The following is a 20,615-nucleotide window of genomic DNA, read 5'->3' as shown; positions in this document are numbered from 1 at the left end:
GACTTTTTTTTTTTTTTTTTTTTGTCTAAGTCTTCCAGAGTGGCAAACTCATATAATTCAGTATTTCACTTCTTTAGTTTTTGATTTTCATTAATCCTTCTTATGTGATATTATGCAGAACACACCCATAAAGTAATTTTGTTTACTTAAAATATGGTATGCGTTTTTTATGCTTTCACAGAAGATGTCTTTGGCTGGCTGACAGTTTATTTGAAAACTATTTTAACTACTGTATTAATAAACAGTGCTACTTGCAGATCATGGCAATATGTTTTGCATTTTCATTCCCCATTTTTGTATTATTCAGACATGTAATGAAAACAGTATATGGGGCTAGCTTTTAAGCATTTATTTTTAACTACTGTTTATGTCTCCAAATTCATTCCTTGTGTAAGATGTGCCTAGAAATGCAATGAATATGGATGAGATTGACCCATGTTCCTATATTTTCACATAATTTCTGCAAAAGACAGTTGTCTGTGCTAGTCTCTGTGGAGAACTGTATCATATGCTAACTTTGAAAGAGGATTAAAGAGATGATATAATTGTTTTTCTAACTCTAGATCAATGACTCTTTATGATGCAATTATGAAGTGAGCAGCCAAAAGATAAATAAAAAAATATGAGCTTTTAAACCCAAGGAATAGCTGTTATTCATATATTTCTTTCATAGAATTAAGAAAGAGGAATCAAATCAGTTCGTATATACAAGACATTTCAAGAGAAGGGAACAAGCTTCTCTTAAATGCCGAAAGAGTTTGTAGAATTCCATAATCCTTATTGTTGTGGATGTGTCCTTTGCTTAAATATATATTTCTCCAAATGTTATGGTACGCCAGCATGGCGTAGGAATGGCAAGGAATGTCTCTCTCATGCAGAAACATCTGTTTCACTGCAGTTAAATGAAGAATTTTCCACCCATGAACGATAGAACATGATTTTTTTATTTTTTTTTCTATATACATTGTTCTTAGAAACGATTGAAGACTGGGAGATAGGGGCCCAATTAGAACAAAAACAAAATATGGGGAATTAGGAACATTTGATTGGCTTTCACTGTGACTTTTGGTCTTTTGAAGATTCCCCTCAATACCCCCTCTTAAGTGTTGAAACTTTCTCCATGAACCATCACTCATTAGTCCAGGTTCCCCGAAGGTTAGCTCCTGCCATTCTAAATGTATTCTGCTAATGCAAAGAAAAATGATCATTCCAATTGTGTGGTCTTCTGTAATCTCTGCTGTGAAGCCAATAAACCTGAAATAGGCATTTGCAAAAATGTACTATAAAACACTCCCCAAAGCCACTGGTGCCAGCTAAAAAGACATTTTTCAGTCTTTCACAGATAAAGGAAAGCACTTAAGGAACGAAAGGTTTAGTTTGACGGTTTTGTGCTAACTAAAGCTTGGCTCTAATGGCAAATATTTTACTGGTGGACTGATCAATAAAAAGACATTTTACAGTTAAACTTCCATAATAGAGCTAAAACGAAGCAATTTTTTTTTTTTATTGCATAATAGGAAAATAATATGGAAATAACTGCAGGAAACTAACAAAAATAAAATATGCATATACTATCAGCATTTCTTCAACATATTGTGGAAGTAGAACCACCCCTCAATTATCATAGGCTTGCAAAACTCCTCAAAGGTAATATTTAGTTATAATAAAGTCTACTTGTGTGATGATGTCTTGCAATGTGGTCTAATTACAGCTAGCATAAACAAAATGATGGTTAATCCGCACAAAATGTCCAACAGTTTATAGGCTTTGGCTTCACTTTTACATTCTGAATGTGTAGGAGCTTTCAACAAAGCTCAATCCTGCTGCAACTCCCCCCAATTATCTTCTACCCCAGTGTATATACAGTGACCTACATTCTGCAGTAAAATAGCTTCTGCCAGAGGACCTCACATTTGGACCATGTTCTGCCTTTTATGGGCACGAGAAAAATGCAGTTCATGAGGAAAATACAAAGTAGAGAGCTCCTGTGTTGTGTTTTGTTCTCTCTGGTTTTCCTGTGTGAAGTATGACAAATCAACACCTCATAGTTGTTAATATCCATAGAGATGTCAGCTTTGTGAACAGGTATAGTACTATTAATACACACAAAATCTCCCTTAGCCACAAGTAGTGATAAGTAAGGCTTCACAAGAAGAAAACTGCATTTGAGATAGTTTGTCTTCCTTTTGTGACTTCTGTGATTTATTTTTTATGATTTTTAGACTTTATATATTTGTGTTTTTTTCTTTTTTTTTGTAGTTGTCTAACAGCTCCTTCTGGTGAGACATGCAATGGAAAAGCTGGTAAAAGACAAGAAATTAGCCTTTTCAATGCTACACCTCATCACTGGATTTCTTTAGACAACAGATTTTAATGTGCAGTGTTTCATACTGTTCTAAATGAGTAAAATTTAGTGTTAAAAACAGTACTTCTACTTAATACATGACACTGAAAACAGAAATAAAGATTTATGTCTGAAGACTTGCCATTCCACAGAATTTTTTATCATGTCAGTCACCAGTAGCTTACTTTTATTAATAGAAAGTATTTTGGAAAACCAAGCAGTAATAACAACAAATGTAGATTTTTATTTTTTTTTGTTTCTACTTACATAGTAGTTAGAATTCATTCAAGCCATATATAGTTACAGGGATAGTATGTAAGATTATCCAACCTATGGCAATGTTGGCAAAAAAGAATATGTTCAAAAGATAATGAGCTTAATAATTTTGATCATAGGCAGCTGGTAATATTTGCCACCAGTACAAGAATGAATGTCACAGGGAAAAGAAATGGACAATAAGGAAAAACTGAAAGGGTAAATAAATATGAAGAGAGTAGATGAATTAATATTTTTATGTATGTCAGTTCAGTACATCCTATCATTGTATCACATCTTTTAAGTGATTTCTCCTCTGAGTGTTGAGAAACCAGCGTAGAATCATAGAATGGTTAGAGTTGGAAGGGACCTTTAAAGGTCATTTAGTCCGACGCCCCTGCAATGGGCAGGGACATCTTCAACTAAATCAGATTTCTCAGAGCCTCATCAAACCTGGCCTTGAATGTTTCCAGGGATGGGGCATCTACCACCTCTCTGGGCAACCTGTGACAGTGTTTCACCACCCTCATCATAAAAAACTTCTGCCTTCTATCTAGTTGAAATCTACCCTCCTTTAGCATAAAACCATTACCCCTTGTCCTATCGCAACAGGCCCTGCTAAAAAGTTTGTCCCCATCTTCCTTATAAGCTCCCTTTAAGTACTGAAAGGCTGCTATAAGGTCTCCCCAGAACCTTCTCTTCTCCAGGATGAACAACCCCTACTCTCTCAGCCTGTCCTTGTCCCTGATCATTTTTGTGGCCCTCTGCTGGACCCACTCCAACAGGTCCATGTCTTTCCTGTGCTGAGGACTCCAGAGCTGGACGCAGTACTCCAGGTGGGGTCTCACCAGGGTGGAGTAGAGGGACAGAATCACCTCCCTCGACCTGCTGGCCATGCTTCTTTTGAACCAGCCCAAGATACGGTTGGCCTTCAGGGCTGCAAGCACACACCTAGCCAGCTCATGTTGATCTTCTCGCCAACCTACAATCCCCAAGTCCTTCTCCTCATGGCTGCTTTCCATCCATTCTTAGCCCAGCCTGCATTTGTGCTTGGGATTGCCCCGACCCACATGCAGGACCCTTCACTTGGCTTGGTTGAACATCATGAGGATCACACAGGCCCCCCTCTCAAGCCTGTCCAGTTCCCTCTTGATGTCATCCCTTCCCTCTAGCTTGTCAACCACACCACACGTCTTGGTGTTGTCTGCAGACTTGCTGAGGATGTACTCAAAGCCACTGTCTATGTCACCAACAAAGATGTTAAAAAGCACCGGTCCTGGTACCAACCCCTGAGGAATGCTACTCGTCACTGGTTTCCACTTGGACATCAAGCTGTTCACCACAACTCTTTGAGTGTGAACATCCAGCCCATTCCTTATCTACCAACTCGTCCATCCACCAAATCCATGTCTCCAATTTAGAGAGAAGGATGTCATGTGGGACAGTATCCGCACACGTTTAACTGATCCACATATTTAACTGATTCTTTGGTTTCTTTGAAATTCATTTGTTGTTATAGCTGGTACCTATTTTTATTTGTTATAAGATCAACAGGTACAATTTATATGTAAAAATCATGGAATCATAGAATTGCCTAGGTTGGAAAGGACATTTTAGATTATCTAGTCCAACCATCAACCTAACTCTGACAAAAACCATCACTAACCTGTATGTCTAAGCACAATGTCTACCCATCTTTTAAATACCTCCAGGGAAGGTGACTCAACTACTTCCCTGGGCAGCCTGTAAAAAATGTTTTTAGTTATGTTCTTTTACCATTTTCATATTTCCTTATCCTTTCTCACCATAATATGATTTTCATAGATTTAGATTTAGATTAATATTTAGATTTAGATTAATATTAGTCTGAAGAAGATTTAGACACCATGGTCCCTAACTGCAAAATAAATTATATATAAGAAAAAAGAAAAAAAAAAAGGAAATAAGAGAAGGCAAAAAAAAAACAAGTAAAGAAAAAAACCCACCTCTTCACCAAAACAAAATGATGTAAAAGAAGAAAGAGGACACCATCTTATTTCCCAAATAATAACACAGATGGTTATCAGGTGTTTGTAGAAGGAATTTTTATGTACAAGGAGGTTATGAAAACATCAATCCCAAAGAACAAGTTAGAAATTTCTTATATAAATTTCACATCTTTAGTGACTAAGATTGATAGGGGTAAAATATGTAATCCAAAAATTATGTAAATTGCAAACTATAATAAAGCTGGAACCATTGAAATAGAATTATCATGAGCAATTGAAAAAAAATGATGTTGCAAATGTTAAAAAGGTAACTGAAAATACAGCAAAATAGATATGATTGAATTTTAGGATATGTGTATTTATTCAAGCACTGGCCATTGAAAGGATATTTTATGATGAATACCAGGTTACTTGAAAAAATATTAAATAATGAAATAGTAAAAATTTCTGATTTTAATGCAACGTTTGTTTTTTTTCTCTTTTTATACTAAAGAAATTATCTAGAATGAACATAAGCTCCCTCAGGAACTGAATATAAGCTGAGGCTGCTTAAGAAACCTACAGATCAGATCCTGAGTAGGAAAATAGGTCGTAATCCTATAATTATACATGAACACAGCTTCTTTTTGTGAGCAGTGGGAGTCCCAACTTATTTTAGCAATTTAAAGTTTATCTTCTGGTAGCACCTTGGGACTCTCTTACGGTCAGTAATGGAGCCAAAAAACAGTTTCTTAGTCCTCACTCTGCTATATTCTCATTAGTGTTCGTGATTTACACTGGTCATAGTTTATAGCAGAGAGGAACTGAGATAGTATGCCATTAAGGAAAATAACTAAAATTTATTTTTTTAGCTTGTCATGCAAATGTTTTTTAAATGCATGAAGTGATTCTTTCCACTGCATATAACCTCTTCAGCTTTCATGACCTCTATACAGCTTTGAACAGAAAACAGTGCTTACTTGATTTAAAGAGTGTGAGGGGGAGATGGAAAAAGAGCAACTACTGTAAATATAACTCAAAAAATCATGACAAACTGTGTAGTTTAATGGTTCTGTGGTTTCAATAGATGATGTTCTGTCTGGCGAAAAGCTTTGTCAGAAGAAAGCTGTTACCACATAGCTTGTGTAAGTGCCTTTCACTCTATCAATCAGTCTTATTTTTCTTTTTTTTTTTTTTTGGGGGGGGAGGAGGGTGGGGAGGTGTTATCAAAGATTATGTGAATTAAATTCATAGGCGGACCTGCCCAAAGGCAGATGTCACTCTACCAGAAAACAAAGGTGTCACAAGCTATGGGAATACTCTCTGTATGGCAATAACTGTAGGTTAGTTTAGGTTTCCAAGTTCATAAAAGTTTGTAGACTGACATTGGTGGACACTGAAGTGCTTGGTTTAAGCACAAATTAGCCACAGCAGGAACACTGCCTTTACTCACCTGGCAAGGGAGACACTGTGATCAAGAAGATGTTTTTCCCAGGCTGGGACTTCCCTAATGCTCTGTATGTTCTAACTCTTCTGATTTCTCCAGCTGAAGAAAACCTGACTGCATACTTCTATTATAAGGAAACTGTGGTCAAAAGGTTGAAAATTGTTCTTTTCTTAGATACTAGGGAGCTACAGAAGCACAGAAGTAATATAATAAATTACTTGAGAAGGAACAAAGCTGATGACCCATAACACTCGATTCCTGATGTAGGAAAAGGAGAAGTTATGGTAGAGAGATTTTAAATGACAGAGGTGGGATTTACCCTTTGCAAATCTACCTTTAACTGTTAAAAAAATTGGATTCATGATAAACTAAGAAACTTCCTATCTCGACTTCACCACTGACCAGCGTAGTGTTTACTCCCAATCACTTCAAAGGGAAATAGCAGCACTTCTACATGCTGGCCTTATAACCGTCGTAAGGGCAACCATGAATATTTTGAAGAATTATAGCAGCAGATGACTACATTCTGAGGATCTGAATCCTGTTTTTTGATGGTGTTCTGAGTTAATACTGTTCTAATGATTTATATTGGTGATAAATATAAGAAGATGTTTACTTAGATTGTAGATTATTTTCCAAATAACCATAAATGTAATTGTATTCTCACTATTTTTACAATTTTTTGAGAGCTATAGCCTATGTTGTACAGACCGAACCATAATTTCTAGCTGCATTACAATCATCTCCTTGAAAATTTAACTACTAAAGCATGTCAAACAAAGCTATTTAATATATCTCTTTTCATTGTATTGTGTAAATGCTGTTTGGTATGTGATCTGTTGGAAAAGTTGGCAATAGAAAGTAGGAAGGACAGCCACCTTTGGTCTCAAGCGTTGCCCCCTGGGTCAAGGGAACCCAGAGGTGGGAGAAAGAATTTTCTTATTCTCAAAGATGAATCAAGATCAGCATGAAAACCTTCCTGGGCCCTCCAGGAAAGTGCTGGAAAGTTAACAAAGTCAGACGACAGAAAGCAGATGAAGGCATGAGACAGCAAACGAGGAGCTTGCAGATGAAGGGCAGAGACAAGATGGTCTTGAGCAGAGTCGTGCATGCAGAAAGGAAGAGCTGCATACTCAAGCTTCGGTGGTGATGGGAAAGGAAGAATTTCCTTGTGACCCTAGGAGAGGAATGGGATTTGGCAGAGTTTGGCCAACCCACAAATCACTCAATGTGGCTGGACTGGAAAGAGCAAAGGAGAAATCACATCCTGCCGGAACTCAATGAGTATCTTTGTCTTCAGGCCTCTTGCTTTGGCTGACTCATTCTGCACAAGCGATTTTTTTCTGAATTACCAAGCTACCTTGCTACTATGTAATGCATTGTAAAAAAATTAGCCCTAGGCATTGGAGGGTATGCCTTCCTATTTGCTCTTCAGGGAAAGAGGGAGCGACTCTACCTCTCAGTTTGGAGCACCATCTCACAGCAATATATTTAACAATACTTTTACAGCTTCTATTTCTTTAGATTTAGTAATACTTATTGGCCTTAATAAAAACCTGTGAAGCAGTTAGACCCATGAAGGTTAGATTTTGTATATTCAGTCTTTCCCCATCTGCAATACAACACCTCAGTGAGCAATTTTATACAGATTAAATAGCAATTTAATGTCATTTATTTCAACAAAAAATATGCTACAATTATAAGTTTTTAAAATTTATATAAAATATAAAAACATTATATACTTTATAAAACAGAGATTTTACTCAATGATTTGAATAAGATTCAGATGAGAAAATTTGGTTAATCTTATTGATTCATTTGGACTATTTACATGAAGTAAAAGCCCGCAAGTTTGGGGCAATCTCCAAATCCCGAAAATTGTCAGACGTAGTCACTCTGGATGCTGTTGTTTGCTACTGTGAATGGGTGGAGCCAGTTGAATTTTTCCCAGGATATGGGCATAATAATGATTTATGCATTGTACAGTCATTTGTACAAAAGAGGCAAAAAACCTCTTTCCTTGATACATATCATAATTAGGAGCATGGACTCCTTTGTACTGCAGAAATTAGCAAGGATAATTAAACAGTCTTTTTTTTTGGACCATTATTCCTCCGACAGAAGCAAAATGGAACCTTAGAGTTCAGATGTACCAGTGTTTGTCTCCTCATTACTACAAAAGTGTGTAGGCACAAAGCTGATAACTTTTGCTAACAAGAAAGGCCTGTACTTGCATGCATTATCCTATTGGTTTCCTTGTGCTACTCGCACAGGAAGGGATATGCATGATCAAAGAAAAGTATCATTAGCTTGCTCTGAGTTATTTATGTTCTTTGAAACAAGATGCTGGGCTTCAAACACATTTTTGTGGCAACAAGGAAAGCCATTTTTAAAAGTGCATAGTACAGAGTGCAAAAAGAAGTTATCTTTCTCAATTTGCCATTAAAATCCTTTTAATCTCTGCAAACACAAGAAAGATAACACAGTTAAGCCTTGGATGTTGATGACTGGAACAGAAAATCTCAGTTAAATTTAAGTTACCGAACACAAACTTTGAGAATAAATCTAACTATGGATGAGAGTTTAAAGGAATTGAATTTTTCTAAACTTCAGAAGGCGTCAATAATATTTGAACAAACTTAGAGTGCGTGGTGACATGCAGTGTAACCATAGATTAACCCATCAGACTTTAGGATTGAAAGATTTATTATACCTGTTTTTTGTTGACCTGAACCAGGAAGAGAACACACTTGCTGTGAATGTTGAACTATTTACAATAATCTTAACCCAGAATGGATTGTATTTCCTATGTACTTTTATAGTGTTTTTTTCCCTAATTAATAGTACATTCCTGAATAATCTGAATTAACACACTGATGTTTTCTAAATACAAGGCCGATGTCATTTCATCCCTGAAAGGTGAGCTAGATTAAATACACAAACTAATATGTGTAGACTCAGATACAACACGTACTAAACAAATGTGTGTGTGCCCCTTGGTATGTAACTAGGTTCTTAGGAATGAAGGCTGTAACTTCCAGTCTTTCCCAGTTTGTAATTGCTATAGCTTTAACAGATGCAGAATCTGATTTTTGTATTTTAAGTCAGCTGTAAATTTATTTCCACAGGTTTCTTCAAAGCATCTGTAACTTTCAAGTATCTTTTTCTTGGTGATTTTGACAACAGTGAGCTATGAAAAGGCTTTGTTTGAAGAGCATATCTCTAAACTAAAGTTTTAGTACACTGCTTCCATTCTATTGTGGTGTACTTTTCTTTCTGTTCCCATCCATACTGAGAATTGCACCTCTGGAAGGAAAACAAAATCACGTATGCATATGTCACAATGAATAAAATTCTTCAATGGTATTGTAGAAAAATGCTACATAAAACCTCAAATCCTGTTCTCCATATGATAGCTAATAATTCATAAAAGGACTAATGATGTTTCTACACATTCTATTCTCTATGCTGCACAGGCAGTGAAGCAGGGGCATGGATCCTGGGCAGAGTATAGCGATTCTGCCTGGTCGTGTAGGGATGGGGTCAGGAAGGCCAAGGTGCAGCTGGAGCTGAACTTGGAAAGGGATGCAAAGAATAATAGGAAGCGCCTCTACAGGTATGTCAGCCAGAAAAGGAAGGTCAACGAAAGCATACCTGTCCCTATGAGCAAGACTGGAAAACTGGTAACAACAGGTGAGGAGAAGGCTGAGGTACTCAATTATTTTGCCTCAGTCTTCACCGGCAACATGTCTCCCCACACCTCTTGAGTTGATGGACTGCAAGGGAGGGACCGGGGGAGAAAAGTTCCTTCCACTGTAACGGGACATCAGGTTTCTGACCACCTGAGGAATCCGAACATACAGAAATCTATGAGACCTGACAAGATGCATCCCAGAGTCCTGAGCGAATTGGCTGATCTAGTTGCCAAGCTACTCTCCATAACATTTGGAAAGACCTGGCAGTCATGTGTAGTCCCTGGTGACTGGAAAAAGGGAAACATTGCACCCACTTTTAAAAAGGGTAGAAAAGAGCACCCTGGGAACTATGAACCTGTCAGCCCCACCTCCATGCCTGGGAAGATCATGTAACAGATCCTCCTAGAAGGTATGCTATGGCACATGGAGGACAGGGAGGTAATTTGAGACAGCCAGTATGGCTTCGCCAAGGGCAAGTCCTGCCTGACCAACCTAGTGGCCTTCTATGATAGAGTGACTACATCAGTGGAGAAGGGAACAGCTACAGATGTCATCTATTTGGACTTCCGTAAGGCCTTTGACACAGTCCCCCACAACATCCTTCTCTCTAAATTGGAGAGATATGGATTTAATGGGCGGACCAGTTAGTGGATGAGGAATTAGTTGGATAGTCACTTCCAAAGGGCAGTGGTCACCGGCTCAATGTCCAGATGGAGTTCAGTGACAAGTGATGTCCCTCAGGGGTCTGTATTAGGACCAGTAGTGTTTAATATCTTCAATGACATAGACATTGGGATTGAGTGCAGCTTCGGGAAGTCTGCAGATGACACCAAGCTGAGTGGTGGCTCGAGAAGTGGGGCTGTGTGAACCTTAGGAGGTTTTACAAGGCCAAGTGCAAAGTTCTGCACCCAGGTCAGGACAATTCCAACCACAAATGCAGGCTGGGCTAAGAATGGATGGAAAGCAGCCATGAGGAGAAGGACTTGGGGGTTGTTGGTTGGCGAGAAGATCAACATGAGCTGGCTAGGTGTGTGCTCGCAGCCCTGAAGGCCAACCGTATCTTGGGCTGGTTCAAAAGAAGCATGGCCAGCAGGTCGAGGGAGGTGATTCTGTCCCTCTACTCCACCCTGGTGAGACCCCACCTGGAGTACTGCGTCCAGCTCTGGAGTCCTCAGCACAGGAAAGACATGGACCTGTTGGAGTGGGTCCAGCAGAGGGCCACAAAAATGATCAGGGACAAGGACAGGCTGAGAGAGTAGGGGTTGTTCATCCTGGAGAAGAGAAGGTTCTGGGGAGACCTTATAGCAGCCTTTCAGTACTTAAAGGGAGCTTATAAGGAAGATGGGGACAAACTTTTTAGCAGGGCCTGTTGCGATAGGACAAGGGGTAATGGTTTTATGCTAAAGGAGGGTAGATTTCAACTAGATAGAAGGCAGAAGTTTTTTATGATGAGGGTGGTGAAACACTGTCACAGGTTGCCCAGAGAGGTGGTAGATGCCCCATCCCTGGAAACATTCAAGGTTCTGTGAATGATTCTGTGATTCTAGACACATGAAAAGAGAAAAATCTAGGGTCCAGGCATGAACATGAATCTTAACTTAATCCTGTTAAACGAGTCATAAAACATGTATTCCTTTACTCAGCACATGACTGGTATTGAAAATACAAAGTTAGGTGATTAGGATCAAACCAATTCAAAAACAGCAAGAAAAGCACCAAACAATCCTAAAATGACTGACATTGGACTTTGACATCAATTTAATGTTCATCAGGGTAGGTAGATAAACTGTTTTGAAGTAAATATTCTTCTAAGTTTGGGGAAAATTAATTTGAAAAAAAAATGTCTGTCATTGTGATTCACTGTGGCAGAAGACAGAGCGTGAGTGTTAGAGAAGAGGATGAGGAAAAAGATTTTCTCTATTGCTTGTAATGGCCTTCAGAAATCTACTGGGAACAATTTTGTTTTCTTAAACTAACTGCTCTAAACTGCCTGACTGCAATCCTGACCTATCATCATAGCAACAGATAATGTCATAACACAGATCCATCACAATTTATTATCTAAATATATTACATATCTTTTTCTCTCTTTTCTCTCAGTGTCCTCCAGCCGTCTGAAGCTGCTTTTGATGACAGTTCTGGAAAATGAAAAAGTCGTGGAATGTGTGGGAACCAAGAGCCTGGGACACTACTAAACTGTCATAACTTGAAAACTGTGTCATCCGTGAAATAACACATGCCCCAGTTTATATTGTACTGTTTAGATTAGAACATAAACTGTAGCACATGGAAACTTTTCCATATGCACTCTGTGCCAGTGCCTGGGATTAAAGCCGGAGGCTCAAGTCTCTAAGTTTGGGACCAGGAACCTCAAAATCCCACTCAGACATTACCTGTCTTTCCTCTACATTTTATAGGAGAACTGATTTTTTTACACCGCAGCTCTCCCGTTGCCTGAAGCTTAATGTCTGCGTAATCCAGAAACGGGATAGCCCACAGTGCTCAAATGTTGCTTTTATTTTAATGATTTCTGTTTTGTTTGACTGAATAAATTGCAGGTTGAAGACTGCCGAGTTCTGAATAGGAAATTGGGATCTGTAAATACTATAATATGGGTATAATGAAGTAACTGTTAATCACTATACATAATTAGCAAGGAAGTCTAGTGGCAACTTGAACAGAAGGTAGAAGTCACAAGATCTGTTTTGTATTCTTATCACTGGCCACTGTTTTACTTGAGACTCTGGATAAGCTGCAAAAGTCCATTTTTTCACAGGAGCTGAGTTATAAAATGTAGATTAGAGCACTCCTCCACTTCTGAGAAACTCTGTGAGGTCACATGGACAAAAGCACAGAAAATTTGTAAATACTTTGAAGATGACACCTCAGGTCAGGATTGGGCATCATGCATTCTTGATGCTTAGAAGGCAGCCTGATTTCATACTTGAAATTTTCATTGTCAGGCCTCAGGATGAAGTTTTCAACAGATAATTAAGGCAGAAATTGCCCAGCTATTTCTCATTCTGAGACTGAGAATTAGGATCATGTGGAGATCAGAAATTACCTTCAGGAAAGGATTTTGAGGCATTAAAATGGGTATTACTGGGAATCATAATCATCCCACAGAAATGCTCTTATTGTTTGGTAAGAATAATAAGAAGGGATTATTGTCCTTATGGGTTCTGGTTGAGAAGTTCTCTGTTATCAGGTTTCATCAGGACAGAATGTTTAATCACTGATCATGTCACTTCTTAACCTTCAATTTTGGAAACTAAATTATTTGTCTGATTTCCTTTTTTTTTCTTTTCTTTCCCCTTTTTTCCCTGTAAGAGATATTCTCCAGTCCTTTAACAATTTTCCCAGACTTCTCCAAACCTTTTAAAATTTTTCATCATCTTTCTTTGAACACATAATGAGATACAATAATCTAGCACTGATGGCTTCAGTGCCAGTACAAAGGTAACCTCTTCACTCATATTTGGAATTTTCTTACTAAAACTTTCAAGGACTTTTCTATTCCACAATGAAAACTCATGTTCATGTAATTATCCATGCTGACCTCTAAGTCACTCAATATTTCTCTCATTCCTTAGAATTCCCAATCCTGAAGAATGACTTACATTCCTTGTTCATAATTATGTTCCTTCCACTTGGCAATGTTGAAACACACATCATTTTCCCACAGTGTGTTTACCAAGAAACTGAGTTCATTGTCCATACGTGGCATAGTCTTTTTGGTACTACTGATTCTCTTGATCTTTATGTCATTAGAAAATTTTATAATAATGTATTTATATAGTCTTTCCTCAAGTGATTGATTAAAAAAGTTAAAGAGTATGTATTCAAGAACTAAAATCTACAGCCTGACATTAGAAACATTACCTTATGAAAATATTTTTTTAATTTTTTGAAAAAGACATTTAGCTTGTTTTAAACTTATAAGCCTGTAATACTGCGTACCGATTATCAAGATGCAGAAGTCTAAATGCACCTGCACTAAAAGTATGAAGCTTATCACCTAACCACCAGATGCACTCCAAAAACATAATAGTTTGAAAAACATATTTTAAAAGCTGTCAATCACATAGATATATAAACTGTAGATTTCACTTTGCTTCCCTTATAACTCTTTTATGTTCCCTATCTTTTCCTATATTTATGACTATCAGCTCCTCCTCTTTTCTATCATAATTATTAGTTAATTAAGTGATACTTTCAGTTTCCTTCTATGTCTGTTTTAGCTAGCATAGCCTTCTTCCTCAGCAGAAATTTTGACATTTTTGGCTCCTAAGGAATTCCCAATTATCAGTCACATTTAATTACTTTCTCCCAATAGACTTTGCTCATAATTGTTATCAACTTTATGAAGCTAGTCTATAAAATTTAAATGAACTGTAAATATGGCAGAGATTAGGACTTTGCTCTGCACTCTCAGACATAATTGACTCATTTCTTGTACTGTATCAGTACAAGATTTTTCATTTGGAGATAAAAAGCCTCCAATTCCTCTATATTAGGTGTCTTATTTTAGTTTCAGATTATGTTTTATAATTTTATAAATTGTGAAAGTATTGAAGGGCCCCATGTATGTGACTTCCAACATGTGTCAGTAAGAATTGAAATCCTGGACAATAATGCATTTTTTTCCACCTACGCATGTTATATTGGTCCTTAAAAGGTTGATCATCCTGTTGTCTAGCGTGATTTGGTAATCTGCAGCTCCACATATAGTGCTCTGTTTATTACCGCAGTAGCTCCTAATTACTAAAGTTTATTTATTTCACAATGTTAGTTACTTAGAAACAGTTAAAGTTATTTTTAACATATTGTACCAACTCCCTCCTTTTTTCCCCACTGACTTCTTCCTAAATAGGTTATAATCACCAATGGAAAGACTCCAGTAATGTGAATCTTACAGCGCAATTTCATTTAGGAATTACTGAAATATTACAACCCAAATTCAGTAATTCCGAAGTAGGTCAAACTCAGTGCAGACATTTTCATTTGTTTACTACGTAGACTTCTCACAGTAATATGTGGACAATTAAATAGCTTCTCCTTTGTGTCCATCTGTGACTTGGTTATACAGAATCTTGCCTTTATGGTTTAGTGTTAAGTGCATGTATATTTTTTCACCTTTTCGCTTCCCTCTTATGTTTAACCCTCCTGGCAGCTTTAGCCATATTATTCATGGAAGATTGATTCCAGGAAGCTTTAACAAGGGCACATCCTTCTTTTGCTGTACAAGAAGGTTATAACTTCTTCTGACCCTTGACTGCTTTAGCTCATGACATGGGATGAATCTCTGGGAAATGCTTTAATGTTCTTCTCCTTCAATGCCCCTTGGAGATCTCCAGAGTCTTTTACAATTAGTCATATGTAGTGCTATCAGTTATAGCCGTGATCATGCTCTTAGGACCACTTTGAACTACAAGACCTTTTCTTGGCTGCCTACAAAGCAACCTGGAGTAATTCCAGTCTTATAATTGCATCTTCTGTCTCGACTCTGAGGGGAAAGCACAACATCCTTTTGTTGACCTGCTCATCACAGTACGCTTATTATGTTCTTTGTAGGACAAAATACCAATGTCGGGTGTTTTCTTTTCTTGGATCATTGAAGACCTTCCTGTGTCCTTTCAAAACATCTTCATTCCTGTTTGTAAACCCCACATTCCAACAGTGGTGAAGGTCTATAAAGATCTACCTTCAAGGTAAGGTGTAGCGATTTGTTTGAATTGTATGTTTTAATGAGGCCCAGGGACAAAAGTTTAGCAATGAAAAAATAACCATTAGTTCATCAATGCCCATTCTGATCAATAAATGAGATGTGCTCTGTGGTAAAAATCAAGAGTGACGGGAAATCCACACATAAGTATATATGAGTACAATTCACATAAATATGGGCTATACTAAAGACTGATATATATAGAAGAATAAGCAATAAATTGAAGGATCGAATTAAGACAAATTTATTTCTGCAATTTTAATTTTTTTATTCCCCAGTTTAGCAATACTAGTGGTACCAAACTTTAGATCTTACACTTTTATTAAATATTACATGTAGTTATTAAAAATAAGTTGTTGTCATTGTTAGTACAGTTTTAATCACTATTAAGATCACACTTAGACATTTTCTTTTAGAATCATTCTTCATTTTGGGGGAGTGAGTCAAAACTACAAAAAGTGCAAGCTACCTTGAGATCATTAAAAAAAAAACGAGAAAGAAATTAAATATTTTCACACATGAACAATTCTCTGTAGACTTCAAAACTCTCTTTCACCATCTAGATTCTCTAAGGCCTAGCATTTCATATCCTTTTCTTTCATTTTATATGGCTAAAACAGTGCATTGCACTAGAGAATACTGTGTGATTTATCATTGCTGGTTTAATCAGGGAACTGCTCTTTCAGATAAGCTGTTTGCCTGAAATGCTGTCCCTGCTGGACTATTTAGTTGGATTGGAAAAACAGTGGCAGATTCTGTTGCCCTTTTCAGTTTAAAAACCTGATAATTTACTTTTTCATTTTCCTTGTAAGTCCTTTATTAATACATTTCTCTGTCTGCTTCTTAGATTTCTATCCTGCTTAGCGTCTTGTCCTAGAAGAAGGCTTAATTAGCTGCTGAGCTAAAGAGCTGAATAGACAGCTAAAGACTCAAGTATTAAATGTCATTCCAACAATACCAAATTTTACAGTCAATTCTAGAATGCTCTCTAAAAGTAGGTTTACCATGTCCAGTCTTGCCTGAAGTAAGATGCAGGTATTGAGACTTAAGGGTACAGTTTTTTAAACTTTAATGTTGTTCAGTAGGTGAGGAAGCATTTTTCATTTTTGGCTCCCCACATCTTGGGTAGACAATGGAACCGGGAGTGTGGCTGCATACTTGAGGTGTTTTTATAAATGTCATATTTTTCTTGGTGTGACAACTGTACTGTAAACCCCACGGTGATGATACCAGATGAAGATCAGTAGAAGGATATTTGTAAGATACCTTCATCAGTCATGGATAACTAAATGCCTGTGTATCTTTGTGGATGGCCACAGTCCCTTTATGTGTGCTACTGCTGACTGCCTTGAAAATCTGAAGCCTCCTAAATATTGATGGGACCACAAGTTTTTTACATCTTGGTGTATGCTCTGTCCTTCTCAGCCAAATCGTATTATATAAAGACAACAGAATATAAACTTTGTTGGTTTATGTTGTTTTTCCTTATGTCCAAATTTGATTGCTGATACATACTCACTGAAGTCTTTTATTGAACATAGTCCTGATTTTCTTTTTCCTCAAATCAATATAAAGTGGGTTAAATTGTCCATATAGTCTTATTTCTTTTGAATTCAAAAATCCATTACAAACACAATTTTGTAATTCTACTCCTGTTAGTGCTTCCAAAATTTCAGTTAAATGGCTCAGTAAGCTCTGGCCCTAAAATGCTTCTTTAAGTGGACAAGATTAATGGTTGGTGAGTTAAATGCTGTAAAGGAGAGCTTTGAAAATTTCCCTTCCCCCTTGTGAGCTTCATCTTGGTTCTGAAGGCTGGCTCAGTAACAAGAAAGTTTACGTGATCTTCCAGGTAATGAAGCTTTTAAGCCAAATTTTAACTGCTGAAGTCTGGGAAACAACTTGCAAAGGGAAATAAACCCAACTCACTTCCAAACACACACTCATATCCTCACTTTCACTGGGACTGATTGTGGTGGTAAAATTTAAATTAGTCCTACTTTTCTGCCTCAGATTTTGAAAGAGTCCTTTCAAATTGGTACAAGTCCCTATGTAGATATTTCTCATAAGGTTTAATTCTTAATTAAATTGGTTTAGTTTGAAGCAGTAAATTAGGAAATTAAATTGCTTAAAGGAATGACAAACTCTATTAAACATATTTTCATATGAAATTTCACTGTGAAGTTTTGAAATCTAGTCTAAAGTGTTTCAGTTCTTCCTGAATGAACAACAGCTAAACGAGGTGTAACTTTGTAGCACCTAGACCTAGTCACACATGTGACTGATATATGATTATGATGAAAAACACTTGAATTTACTGTTATTTTTGGCTTAGACATTCAAGAAAATGCAGAAAAAATTCATCAAGTCAGAAGCATAAAACATGAGCCAGACCTTTCATGTTGTGTTGCACAGAAAGCAAGCACTAATATCAGGCAGTGTGGCTTTTCCCAAACCTCCAGTAGCACGTCTGCCACACAAATTGAAAAAGTGTGTGTTGTGATATCATTTTGGACAGCAACACTTTTGTCTGTAGAGCATTACTGTCTGGGAATTGGTTTCAATCATGCAAATAGAGGGAATTTTAATAATAATACATGTAAGGGTTGGGGTTTTTTTATTATTTTTTAAGAAACTGTGTCTCTAAGAGATGCTTATTTGTCTCTTGTGTCATCTCCGGCATTAATGTTCAGTGAAATAGTTCATCTGAGATGGTCTTGAATATAAATTACTCTTGTTAGCAAATGAAGCTGTTTACTAAGGAATGGCAAAGGTATACAGGGGGATGTAAAGCCAAGCAAATTAGGATTTGGCTTTTTATCCTGCTAGAATCATAGAATAGTTGTGTTGGAAGAGACCTTTAAAGACTCATCTAGTCCAACCTCTCTGCAGGGAGCACAGGGGGGAGTTGGTTGCAATCAGTCAAAAAATAAAATAAGTTTGATGGAGTTATAACTTCATAAGTGGGTCAAAAAAAAATGCTCTGAATTATGTGGGAGGATGCAACACTGAAATTCTGCATGGAAATCCAAGTTGGAAGGTAGTTTGTAGGACTACGTTTAGATAGAGATGGCTCTATTATACAAAAAAATGTTATTGACCTAAACAGAATTACAACAGATCTGAAACTAGTGTCGGACCAAAAATTATCAGCAGAATATTTTGTGAGAATGTTGATTCTTAGAAGATTTAATATTAAACACATGAGTAAACTTGTATTTTTCTTAGCATAGTGTTCTCTGAGGGCTTAAGGATACTCACTGTAGAATGAACCTTAAACACCAGAGTGAAAATAATTAGAAAACTCCTTTTCTTCTCTGGGCTTCGGGTTTTCAGTTCAATATCTGTGTTCCCACTAACACTGCACTGAGGAATATTGTGTGACTTCAGAGAGCTGTGAATCTGATACACCAATTGTAATATCCCTACAAGCATATTCTTTGTTTTTACCTCCATAATCACCCCCGGACATATTTTTTCCAAACTTTGCCTCCTACACATTTCCTATCTGTTCCAACAGCACTAGAAATACAACACTTGTCAAACTGATCTGTGAACATAGTGGTAATGTAATCAGGGACTAATAATTTTGGATTGCTACAAGTAACACTGTTTACTAAACAGAAGTCTTCATTTAAAAAGAAAAAGAAACAAAAATAGGTTATTTAGTTTATATGGTACAAGTGGGTGATGAGTTGCCTTCTATCCTACATACAGTTCTGCTCCTTTCCACAAGCCCCCTCACCTGGCTTTGTTAGCATCTCACTCCCTTTCCTGGAGGCTGTGTGGGAGCTGCTGCCCTCTTTTCTGCAGAGAAACTCAATACGGCTGTTGAATTTCATCTCCATGGACAAGGCTGCTAAATTTCCTATGCCCTAGAGTTGTACTTGGACAAGAAAAAAGAATTCAGAAATCTACTAAAAAGAATGTTCTAATATAGTCATAATATTCTCCTCACTCGTACTGTTAGTTCGAATGCTGAGGGGTATTGGATGACTCAGACTCCAGGGAAGTATTCATGAGTTTCACGCCTCCTCTTTAAAGCATCAAAAGAAAAAGTAATTTTGTTACCTTGTGCTCCCATCTCTCTCACTTTTTATTTCTCTTTCTGTCTTATTTTCTCCCCTACCTCACCCTCCCCACTCTGGCTTGATATAGCATGACTAGCTGGGAAGTATACATGAGCATTGGACATTATGAACCTGAATCTCCAGTGCCTAGATCACTACATATCAGGAAGCATAATTCACTTCTGGATGTGAACAGCAGCTATACTACAATAGACATATTTTTAAATAGATTTGTCATGTTGATAAAAGCTTTCAAAGATAGCCAAACCATATTTCGACAAGAAATACATATGGTTTTATAGAGTTGAAGTATTGTGACTCGGTTCAGTTCTGCAATTCCTGCTAATGTTATTTAGTTATGTGTTGTTAATTTTTAGTGTGCTTCCAGCTGTAATCACTCTCACATAAAAAGTCAACTGCTACAAAGCTGGCATGCTTCTGCTGTTAATATTTTGAATCGTAACACACTCCACATGGGCTACTCCCATGCTATTGTCAAATATTTGTTCACAACAGAGCTGTGTAATTAATTATTTTTCCAGGACATCCATAAAACTTGAAAAGGAATCCTTCTTGAATGAAGTAGTGTGAGTTTTTCATTAAAACAAACATCATCAAAACAAACAGCCCCTGCCTCAGATTCCATACTTGGCCAAAAACATTTACTTTTTTTTTGTAATTTGAGATAAAAAAGAAAAATATTTAAGAATATTTAACACAAGAAAATTAGTTGGTGGACTTATACAGCACTCTCAAAATATCAATGGCTTCCATGTTACAAACCAACACATATTCATAGCATTTCCCTATGATTATGGAAGAACATAGCTTCAAGACCCTGCTCTGCTTCAGGAATTTCAAATCTAAGTATGAGACTGTTCTCACTCATCACGTTTTATATCCAAGATAGAACTAGTTTAGGTCTTTTCTGTTAAAATGATTTCATTTTGTGTAAACTACTTGCATATTCTCTAAACCAGAGCCTGTATATCACATCTCTAGGATAAGTACCCTAAACACCATGCAGCAGATGAATTATCTCACAGCCCTGTTTTATGCTTTAGTGAACATCTGAATGTTCTGTGTGGAGTTGAAAACCTCTTAAATGGACAAAC

Source organism: Rissa tridactyla, chromosome 1 (genome assembly GCF_028500815.1).
Source record: "Rissa tridactyla isolate bRisTri1 chromosome 1, bRisTri1.patW.cur.20221130, whole genome shotgun sequence".
NCBI lineage: Eukaryota > Metazoa > Chordata > Aves > Charadriiformes > Laridae > Rissa > Rissa tridactyla.
This window is presented reverse-complemented; position numbering follows the sequence as displayed.